The sequence below is a fragment of the Gossypium arboreum genome, chromosome 13 (assembly GCF_025698485.1).
Source record: "Gossypium arboreum isolate Shixiya-1 chromosome 13, ASM2569848v2, whole genome shotgun sequence".
Lineage (NCBI taxonomy): Eukaryota > Viridiplantae > Streptophyta > Magnoliopsida > Malvales > Malvaceae > Gossypium > Gossypium arboreum.
The window spans coordinates 98,669,838-98,681,702 of record NC_069082.1 but is presented as its reverse complement, the minus strand read 5'-3'; the positions used below and the strand labels follow the sequence as shown (position 1 = coordinate 98,681,702).

Sequence of the window (11,865 nt, the reverse complement as noted above, 5' to 3'; positions counted from 1 at the left end):
ATTCACAGGAAAAATAAATTTATCTACTCTTACCAGCACGCCTTCAATTTTACCTTCTAGATGGGCATAGGATTAATTAGCCAGTTGCAAAGTAACTATAGCAAGTCTTGCTTTCCCAATTCCCAACTGTCTAAAAATAGACATAAACATTAGATTTATACTCGCCCCTAAATCACATAACGCCTTACCAACATAACAATTTCCAATTGAAAATGGGATAGTGAAACTCCTAAGGTCCTTCAACTTTGGAGGTAGTTTGTTCATCAACATTGCTGTGCACCCTTCAGTGATAGGAACAGTTTTAAATTCTCCCAATCTACACTTCTTTGAATGTATATATTTTAAAAATTTCATATAATTGGGTATTTCCCCTAAAACTTATACTAGTAGTATGTTGATATGGAGTTGCTTTAAGACCTCTAAAAATATTTTGAACTAAACATCCTATTTAAACTTAGTGAAAAAAAGGAAGAGGTGGTCTTCCTTCAAGTTGTTGGTATTTTGGAGGTATTGTCTTAATCAATCGAATTTTCGCAAAAGTATTTTGCCAAATTTTCTTTCTATACATTATTAGTTTAGTAATTAGTTTAGATAACCAAACCTCTTAATTTTTAGGCTAGATAATAAAAAGGAAGTAAATACTAGTACTGATAGTTCCTTTGGGTTCGACAATCCAGTTTTGCTGAACTATACTACTGTACGATAGGTACACTTACCTTAATCGTGATAATAAATTAGTCTCAAGAACGATTCATTCATAAATCTTTAAAACCTATCACGAATATCACGTATCAAGTTTTTGGCGCTGTTGCCGGGGAACTAGGATATTAGGAACACTTGATTTTTATTACTTTACCATTTTACTTTTATTGCAATTTAATTTTTTTTTATTTTCTAATTCTTCATTTATTTTCTTCTGATAGGTTTTTCTAGTTTATGACTAGAAGAAACCCGTCAGGACCATTACAGTTCGATAGTGTGATCGATTGCATAGTTCATAGAAACTGAAGAGAAATAAGGCAAAGCTTACGATACACAGAGGAAGAGCAAGAGGATGATACTTCAACCACAACCGAGGAGATGGCTGAAAACCAAGAAAATTTGCTACCTCCTGTGATTGCTGCTAATGAGAATCCTGCTCCATGCACTATGTATGATTATGCTAGACCTTCTTTAACAGGAACTGAATCGAGCATAGCTAGACCTGCTGTAGCTACAAATATTTTTGAACTAAAACCTAACACAATTCAAATGATACAGTAATTTGTGCAGTTTGATGGCTTGCAGGACGAAGATCCCAACTTTCACTTGGCAAATTTCTTAGACTTTTGCGACACTTTTAAAATAAATGGCGTTTCTGATGACGCCATTCGCCTTCGGTTGTTTCCTTTTTTGTTGAGAAACAAAGCTAAACATTGGTTGAATTCGTTACCACGAGGGCCAATCACTACTTGGGAACAAATGACCGAAAAGTTTTTATTAAAATATTTTTCGCCGGCTAAAATGGCTAAATTACGTAATGATATCTCTTCTTTTGTGTATATGGATTTAAAAACACTCTACGATGCATGGGAGAGATACAAGGACCTCTTGAGAAGATGCCCTCACCATAGGCTACCACTCTGGCTACAGGTTCAAATGTTTCATAATGGCCTGAATCTTCGACACGATAGATGATCGACGCAGCTATGGGCGAAACCATCAATAATAGAACACCTGAAGATGCTTATGAATTTATAGAAGAGATGTCACTAAATAATTATTAGTGGCAAGTCATGAGGACAAAGCCAACAAAAGCAGCCGGCATTTATAATGTCGATTCAGTCACCATGCTCTCTAATCAGGTAGAACTCTTGAATAAGAAATTTGACGGTTTTCTTAGTTCTTCACAAGTTCACCCAGTAATGCAGTGCAAAACAGGTGGAAGTGGATCGAGCAATCCAGATTACCCACCCTATGGCCACAACATGGAGAACGAACAGTTAAATTACATGGGTAATAATCCTCGATCTCAAAATAATCCTTATAGCAATACTTACAATGCAGGATGGAGGATTCCCTAAATTTTTCATGGGGAAGCCAAGGAATCAGCGACCACCACCACCTCCAGGCTTCCAACAACCACCCTACCAACAAGAGAGAAAGCCGAACCTTGAGGAGATGCTAACAAAATTCATCTTAGTGCCAGAAAGTCATTTTCAAAGTACTGAGACATCGCTTAAAAATCAACAAGCGCCAATCCAAGGGCTCAAAACTCATATAGGCAAACTCGCCAAACTAATTTTTGAATGACCACAAGGTAGATTGCCGAGTAACACAGAATCTAACCCAAGGGAACAACTCAATGTGATTACCACTCATGACAAGGAAGGGTTAGTTGTACCTGAACCAGAACCGAGGTAAGAAACTATGGTAAGTAAAGGTAAGGGTGATGTGGACCACAATAACCAGAAAACGGTAAGTAAAGAGTACAAACCATGGGTGCCATACCCCAACGCGAGAAGGAAAGACCATACAGATGAACAATTAGGTAAATTCCTTAAACTATTAAAGAAATTACATATTAACATACCGTTTATGGAAGCTCTCTTGCAGATGCCAAACACAGTCAAATTTTTAAGGGATTTTCTAGCAAACAAACGAAAGTTGGATGAGGCGTCGCATGTGGAGTTAAATGTAGTTTGGTTAGCCATATTATAGAATAAGCTAGCCATATTACGGAATACGCTACCCAACAAATTGAAAGATCTAGGGAGTTTTACGATTTCTTGTTTTATTTGTAGTTTAGATGTTCATAATGCATTGGCTGACTTAGGGACAATCATTAATGTTATGCCTTATAAAATGTTTAAACAGCTAGGTCTTGGGAAACCCAAACAAACTAGGATGAGCATTCAATTGGCTGATAAAACCATTAGATTTTCTAGGGGTATCATTGAAGATGTTCTTGTTAAGATCGATAAATTTACATACCCAGTAGACATTGTTGTTCTAGACATGGAAGAAGATAGTAACGCACCTTTGATTTTAGGACGACCCTTTTTATCGACTGCTAGAACCATTATTGATGTTGGTACAGGTGAACTCGCACTTCGTGTGGGAGACGAAACAATCCCCCTTCAAGCTCGTAATTCGAGTAACACATCAAAAATTGAAGGTGGTTGTATAAATCATTCTACTAGTACTGATCATGTGGTGAAACGCTCTATACAGGAAATAGTTTTAAAGAATGCATATGAGTCACGTTCAAACAACAACAAAGGACCTATCTATGAAGAACGACGGCTACAAATCGAAGAACTAGATGAATGGCGGACACAAAAATTGAGAACACCTGATAAGCCAAAACCGAGCCAGGACGAGCTTAATACATCACCAAATCAACTTAAGTTTGGAGATAAAGTACTACTAGATGCAGTAGATCCTCACATTACCACTTCTGAACCTAATGAAGTAATCCCTCTCACGGTACTCAATATTTTCTCATATGGTACAGTCGAGGTAATTCATCCTATATTTGACACTTTTAAGGTAAGCAATACTCGTCCTAAACCTTATATTGATAAAGTTGATAGCAGGGATGAGGAGTGTAAACTCCTCGCACCACCTTGACCATACAAAAGAAAGGTAAGTCCAACTTAAGACTATAAATAAGTGCTTCTCGAGAGGCAACCCGAGCACTAACAATAATGAATTCTTTAAATTCTAGTTTTTCACATCTAACCTACTAACTGAGTCTTGAAACACAGGGTTTTCCCATCCACACAGCCAGGCACACGGGCGTGCCTTAGGCCGTGATCACACCATAGGAGGAGACACGGCTCTGCGATATGGCCGTATGAAAATAGAGCAAAAATGTTTCCCCAACACAGGATCCGATAAAGTTGCCACGGCCGTGCGACGTGGCCGTGGGCAATCCTGCCAAAGTAACACAGGCAATCGACATAACCGTGCCCACCAACCGTGGTCGAGCCTGTCAAAATAACACGGGTGTGTGCCTACATACACGGGTATGGGAGAAGCGAACGAAGATCGACACGGCCGTGCAACATGGACGTGTACACCAATGCGCCCAATTTCGAAAACCACGAAATGCATGGGTTGAGATGAGAGCATACGGGCGTACCCCACGGCCGTGTGCCCCAATTTCTGTATAAACACCTATTATTTATTTTATTTTTATCTTTATATTTTGAAATTATTATTTTTATTTCCTTTTAATACTATTTTATCCTGAGTTTTTACTATTTTTATTTTTCGGCTTTTTCATTACGAGTAATTATGCTTCATTATGTCCCTTAAAGAGTCCCTGATTTTATCACAGTCATAAAGAGCTCCAAATCTCATCATCAAATAGGAACTAAAAATGCCAAGGGCAAAGGACTTATGGATTAATGAACCTCTACCACCGCCGGAATATCCTCCTCCACCCTCATCATTGCTTTGGCTGATTATTCTCCATAACTCCAATTCAAGGATTTCATTCATCATTCAGGAAGTCTCACTTGTATTCCTATCTTATGATTATAAATCTATCTTTGTCAATATATCTATCTTTGTACATTGAGGGCAATGTACATCTTAAGTGTGGGGGTTCTTTTATATCATCATTAGAAATCCCTGAATTTTGTCTTATTCTCACGTGAATCACTCATATCACTATTAGAATGAATTTTAATTAATTTATGATTTTTATTGATATGTCTTGAATTAAACCATAGGCATTTTTGCATTGATTGTTTAAACTTTAAGACATTAAGGAATCAAGCATGATAAGTTGATTTTTGAAGAATTAAAAACTTTTAGGTAGTTTTCCTAGTTTAGGTATTATCTTAAGTTGAAATTCACAAGTTTGAACATAAAAAAGCCATAATTTTTGTGAGATATTGAGCCTTTAGAGTATATTTTATTCCTTTCATGCTCACTTTTATTATGAGTGTGTTAGTATTCATTTGTTATTCTAGAACTTGCTTGATCATGCATGTCAAGACCACACCATTTGATTTGATATGTCAAGATGATAAAGGCAGTTAGGTTTAACCCACTTACTCCATAAAAGCTTACCTTCATAATTAACCCTTAGTGAACCCCTTTGAGCCTAATAAGCCATTAATTGATTTGCCCTTAATATTAACCCATTACCTATTATTGTTGAAATCCCCTAATTTAATCCCTATTTTTGTCGAAATTTGATTTGACCTAATTGCTTAGCAATGTTTTGTTCTTCTATGTATTTGATTTGTTCTTAAAATAATAATAATATAATAATAATTCATTACATATTAGTAGTAATTCGTCATTTTTGAGCTTAAGTTTTAATTCCATATTATGAGAAGAAGCTCACTTGTATTCAATTGATGACTAGTTATTTTTCTAGCTAGGTAATTTTTCAATTCAATCTCGATTATAACCTTTTCTTTTAGCTTTTGACCACACCCCCTAACCAAATCCATGTTACAACCCTCTAAAAAGACCTTTTTGATTGATGTATCAGCTCAATATATAGTGGTGGAGATTTGATTTTCAAGCAAGCCTATGGTAATAACTTTTCATATTGACTAATGAGTGCTTTAATTGGTGTCCTTAAACACCTAGAGTGATTTGAGTGAATCTTTAGTGAGGATGTTAAACTTTGTGATATTTTGATCAAAGGTAATCACTTATATATAGGGAGACACCTATGTTTTCATAATAAAATACTCAACTTGGAATGTTTGAAACGTTGATGTATTTTTAGTTGAATCTTCAATGTATGAATACTTACGGATTATTTTGAGAGATTATTGATAGGGATTATAAATTGAGAAGAATTTATTTTGATTGTGAGTTGAGGATTTTACTTGAGGACAAGCAAACGCTTAAGTGTGGGGGTATTTGATAAACCGTAATTTATACATGTTTTTATCCCATGCTTAGCACATTTATCTATGGTTTCTCCTTAGATTGGTGAATTCGATGCTCCTAATTCTTTAATTTCAAGTTTTATACTTAGGTGAGCATAGGAGAGTAAAAAGAGCGAGAAACTGGCTGAAAACAGAGAAAATGGACCCACGTGGGAAATCAACACGGCCTGGACTTTCTCACACGGGCGTGTCACAAGGTCGTGTCACACGGCCGTGTCCCTTTGGCAGGATTGAAGCACGACTTACACAGGTATACTACAAGACCGTGCCTATTTAACAGCCTTAACCACAGGCTGGAGTAATCGCACACGAGCATGTCACACGGGCATATCCCTGTCGAGTCCAAGTATAACTCTATTCGAAAAAGGCCAATTTTGGGGGCTCTTAGGCATTCTAAAGCCTACTTAAACACCTGAGAAGGCACTTAAGAGGGGGGACGCAAGGTAGGAAGCAAGGAATTACTCAAGGAAAGCTGATTGAACCATCTCAAAAGCGGGATTCATCATCAATACTGAAGATCTCCCTTCAAGTTCCTTCAGGAGTTTTCGGTTTTCTTATGTTTTGTTATCTTTATGCTTTTGAGATGTTTTCTTTCATAAGTATAAACTAAACCCCCTAAATACCTAAGGGGAATGAAACCTAAGACGGATATTGTTTTTATTATCTGAATTGTATGATAAATATTTAACTTGTTCTTAATTATGTGTTCTTAATTCTTGTTTGAATATTCCAGGATATTGATTCAAGCTAAGCTCTTATTCAGAGGAGGAATAGACCCTGTGTAAGAGTAAAATTTTCATAATTAAGCGGAGTTGATTGCGCGCCTAAAGATAGGGTGACAAGATTTTATCAGATTAGGGTGAAACCTAATAAGGCAATCCATAGGTCGAGTTAATGCAATTCTAGGGTGTTAATTAGAAAGAGATTTCAATTATTCAACCTAGGGTTAGGCGTTATTAGTCTCGAGAGAGATAATAATATAACTTAGGGATTTCTACGGATCAAGTCAAATGAATAAATCGTCCGATTCAGAGTCAAATAACAAGTGAAGTCTAGGTGGATTTTTCCGTACGTATTGTCTTAATCGATCAAATTTTCCCAAAAGTATTTTCCCAAATTTTCTTTCTGAGCATTCTTAGTTTAGTAATTAGTTTAGATAACCAAACCTATTAATTTTTAGGCTAGATAATAAAAAGGAAATAATACTAGTACTCGTGGTTCCTTTGGGTTCGAAAATCTGGTCTTCCTGAACTATACTACTGCGCGATAGGTACACTTGCCTTAATCGTGATAATAAGTTAGTCTCAAGAATGATTCATTCATAAATCTTTAAAACCTGTCACGAATATCACGTATCAAAACCTTTTGACAAAAATCATTCCATGATGTCACTGTTCCCGATGGCAAAGCATTGAGCCATGCTCAGACACGATCTCTTAATGAATATGAAAATAATTTAAGTCGCAGAGCATCTTCAGGAACACCCTATTAGCTAAATGGGTCACAAACCTCTAGAAAAAGTCTAAAATGCAGTCTTGGATCTTCAGTAGATAATCCATTGAACTGTCTTACTATTTGTAACATTTGAAACATTATCAATTTTAGCTTAAATTACTGAAGTTGTATTTGTGGTCTCATTATCCATGGTTTCAAATCATCCAAATTGGAACAACATGCTCTCGAATGAGTTTGTCTCGGTTATCTAGCACTTGATGAATAGGAGGATTAACATCCTGACCAATTGGATTTAAAGGATCATTAAACCAAAACCATTCGAATTATCATTGAGGCAGGGATCATTCCCGATTCTAGCCATTTTTCTCTATTCTTTTTACCTTCTTCGCAGAGTTCTCTTGATCTCTTGGTTAATTGGGTACTTCTTGTTAACGAGAATGCCTCTTCTTATACACTGTTGGGAAACATGTAGAAATTAAATTAAACTAAGTTAAATAAACTAATGGAATTAAGCTAAATAATCAAACCAAATTACACCAAATTACAAATCCCCAGCAATGGTGCCAAAAACTTATCGCGTGTGAATATGATATGAGAATTGTGCAAGTATACACATTAGATCAAGTAATAAAGTAAGAAGTTAGATAATCTCTATTAGGATCAGAAGTCGTATAAAAATGGTCAAGTTATTATAATAATGTTAGGTTAATGTTATAGCAAAATAATGATAAGAATACAGTGGTAAACAAAAGGAATATTAATGTGAAAAATATGTATAAGTGATGAATAATTGAAAATGTTATGGCAATGCAAGAGTAAAAATGCAATGACACTTAAGAAAATAATTATATGAATAATATGTAACTGAACAAGTAAACAACTAAGGATGCAATGGAAAAGATACTACGACAAGCAATAAGGGATGTAAGATGTTGATATGGATGGTTGCAATTACTAACAATCTACCCTTACTATCAGAAATGCATCGCCAAAATTGTAATCAATCTATTGCTTAGAAGAGTTCTAAAGAAGTCTTTTTTTTTCAAGAGCAAAAACCTCAAGTTACCTTACCTATGTCTATATGCCTTTATTACGCTACCTTGCATTATTTCCTTCTATATGAATGCTATTTTATGTCTAAAGTTTACTACAAGTATATGTCGAGTACTTGCTCATATCATTCAATTTCGATCCAACTAATCCAACCATTTCAAAATTAAATTAGTTTATAGGCATGCTGTACAGTCGTCTATGTCTAGGGATTGCATGCATACAATTTAGAAATAAAATAATTGAATGAAATAATAAATTAATTTAAATCTATGCTTCAACCATTAAAGAAAATAAAGGTTTCATCAAGTAAACCCAACCTCATTAGATTTAGCTTATGGGTTGGAAAATAAAATTCAAAACCAAAATATCATTCAACATTGTTTCAATCAAATTAATTCACGAAGGAATAGGTTAAGAAATAATAGAATAATGTTGGGAAAGTAGCTTCCGCATGCTTAGTTTACACTCCAAGGGTACAGTGTCCTATGATGGCTGAGAGGGGCTGTCTTCATATTCCTCTTTACTTGTAACAACCCATTTTTCAGTGAAATCGAAACAGTGGTTTTGGGACTACATATTCGATCTAAAAATAAAGTTTATTTTTATTTTATTACATGGTCCGTAATATGTTGGAAATGTCATGTGAAAATCCCGATAAGAAAATTTTATTGATTATGTGTTTAATTAGGGAAAGGACTAAATCGCATAAAATGTAAAAGTTAAATTCTAGTAGCTATAAGGATTAAATAGCTATGAAATTCAAAACTACAGGTCCTTATATGGTAATTATACCATTAAAGAAAAGTATGTAGATATTTTGGTGACTCATCTACGTAAATTTAGAAAAAGGGCAAGGACTAAATTGGAAATTGAAAAATATTTAATTAATTAAAAAATGATAAAAGATATCATCTTATTTTTATGTCATCTTCAACCTAAAATACATGGAAACCCTAGGAGAGAGAGAAGGAACTTTCATGGCTTAATTGGGTAAGTTTCCTTTCCCGTTTTTAGTAATTTTGATATTTTTAAAACCGTGATAGCTTAATTTATCTATTTGGGGGATCAATTTGAAAACTTATCAAAGTATAAAAATTGGGTCATGGATGAAAATGCTGAAAATTAGAAATTTATGGTAGAAAATGAAAGATTGTTGATAGATAAACAACTTTTACAAAGTGATTTTTGATGAAAACATGATTTAGAGACTAAAATGTAAAATTGTGAAATTTGATGAAAAATTCTAAATTTTTATGAACACATGTGCTGTAAATTTTGTGATGGGATTTTGTTTAGGCTTGGAATAATGAGTAAAATGCACAAATTTCATTTTCCGAGCCTAGGGACGAAATTGAAATTTATGAAAAAGTTAGGGGAAAAATGGTAATTTTGCCTAGGACGTAAATTGAGTACAAATAAATGTGAAATGTGTGAAATTGATGGTTAAATTCATTTATATAGATTTGGACAACACAAATTCAAGGTTAGATTGAGGAAAAGAAAAGGTTTCGGATTAGTACATTTTAAACGCGAACCAGTGTCGAGGTAAGTTTGTGTAACTTAACCGAGCATGTGGATATGTTTAATTGAATGTTTTGTTTGTATGAAATATTACTTATATTGATGTGAACTATTTAATAAATATAATGAAAAATTGAATACATGCTTGAAATGGTGAAAAGAGGTTAAGTCTCGTTCGAATATTGAATTCCTATAAATATATATGCTTTCCCGAAATGAATGAAATCCTACATTTGTTGCTGATGGGATTTATCAAACGAGCAATCCTATTGACCTTATTATAGAAAGGATTTAGCCCGAACGGGTAATATTAAGACGATACCTCTCGAGTATATGTTACAATTAAGATTTAGCCTGGAGTGGTAATCTTAATTTAGCTCTTCTGAGCATTTATTATATAAAGGATTTAGCCTGAACTGGTAATCATGTTATACGACATGTGGCTCGAGAGTGAGTTCTTTGGTTAAGTGCCCTAATGGGTACTCTTAAATAAGAATTGACAGGTTATTGAATCGTACACCTCGAGTGTACTATTTGAGCATCCATCGAAATTTTAATGATTCAATGGACACAAAACTCTTGGCACGATAAGGGATTTATGAGATGAAATGTATAATGGGTTGAAAGAATATTGCATGATGAGCTTATCCATCCTTACTAGATGTATATGTAAATTTTATGACTAACATGTTTGATTGAACGAATGTGTTTAGGCAATTTTGCCAAATGGATGGAAAACATGATATTGTATGCTTAGATTTAATAAAAGGGATTGGTAAGTTTACTTTCCGTTATACAAACTTACTAAGCATGTAATGCTTACTCCATTTTATTTTTCCCTATTTTATAGTGCTCAAAAGCTCACGAAGGTTGGAGATCATTGGAGCATCATCACACTATCCAGTAGCTTATTTTGGGTATATATAGTAAAATAATTTTGGTATAATGACATGTATAGGCTAATTTGGCCATATATGGCTTAAGTATGTGGTTTGTAATCTAGCCATTAGAATGGCTAGTAATGGTTGTTTTTTATATACTTGTAATGTCATACTATGGTAGTTATATACAGGTTAAAAGGTTGTTCAAATTATGCCTATCATATGGAATATACTAAGAAAAGATTATAAACATGTATGCATGTAATGAAATGCCATGTTGAATGATAGAGTTTGTTTAATTTGAATGCTTGAAATGGTTGGTATTTGGATCTGAGTTTAAGTGCAGATCATTGATGTGATTTTGGGTGAGAAATAAAGCTAGAAATAGCTTTATTTTGTCCACAGGGGTAGACACATGTTCGTGTGCCTAGACCGTGTGTGACACACGGCTTGGTACATGGGCGTGTGGTTAGGTCGTTGTCCCCTACACCTTAAATTTGAGAAACAGAATGATCAGAATTGAGCATACAGACAGAGACACAGATGTGTGTCTCTGCCGCGTGTGCTATACGGCCTAGAACATGGGCGTGTGTCTTAGCTGTGTGAAACTTGTACTTAAATTTGAAAAATAAAATTAACTACACGGCCTAACACACGGACGTGTAGCATGGCCGTGTGCACAAGTTGGAGAGCTATATGGGGTCAAACACGGCCTGTAGCATGGGTATGTCCCAGGGTCACACGGGCGTGTCCCTTGGACCACACAGGTGCGTGAGCCCTGTAACTTAGAAAATTTTTGAAATTTTGCGAAAATTCTTAGAATTTCTGTTGAAGTCCCAATTCGATTTTAATACTCATATTGGGCCTCGAGGGTCCATTTAAGGGACGTTTTGAATAATCTCAGAAAATGAACAATGATTGACATGATTTATCTATAAATGTTTTGAAAGTTTTGGTAATGCTTCATAACCCTATTTTGGTGACAAATATAGGTTAAGGGGTGTTACATTTAGTGGTATCAGAGCTATGGTTTAGTCAATTCTCAAATTTAA

The 11,865-nt window shown here is 34.9% G+C and overlaps 1 non-coding gene across 1 annotated transcript; it reads right to left on the bottom strand.

Annotated features, from left to right (window-relative positions):
- Positions 1–1,509: 1,509 nt before the first annotated feature.
- On the bottom strand, positions 1,510–1,616 carry LOC128287088 (small nucleolar RNA R71). The gene has a single exon (XR_008277788.1). It is a non-coding gene; the product is annotated as a small nucleolar RNA R71 (small nucleolar RNA).
- Positions 1,617–11,865: the final 10,249 nt, after the last annotated feature.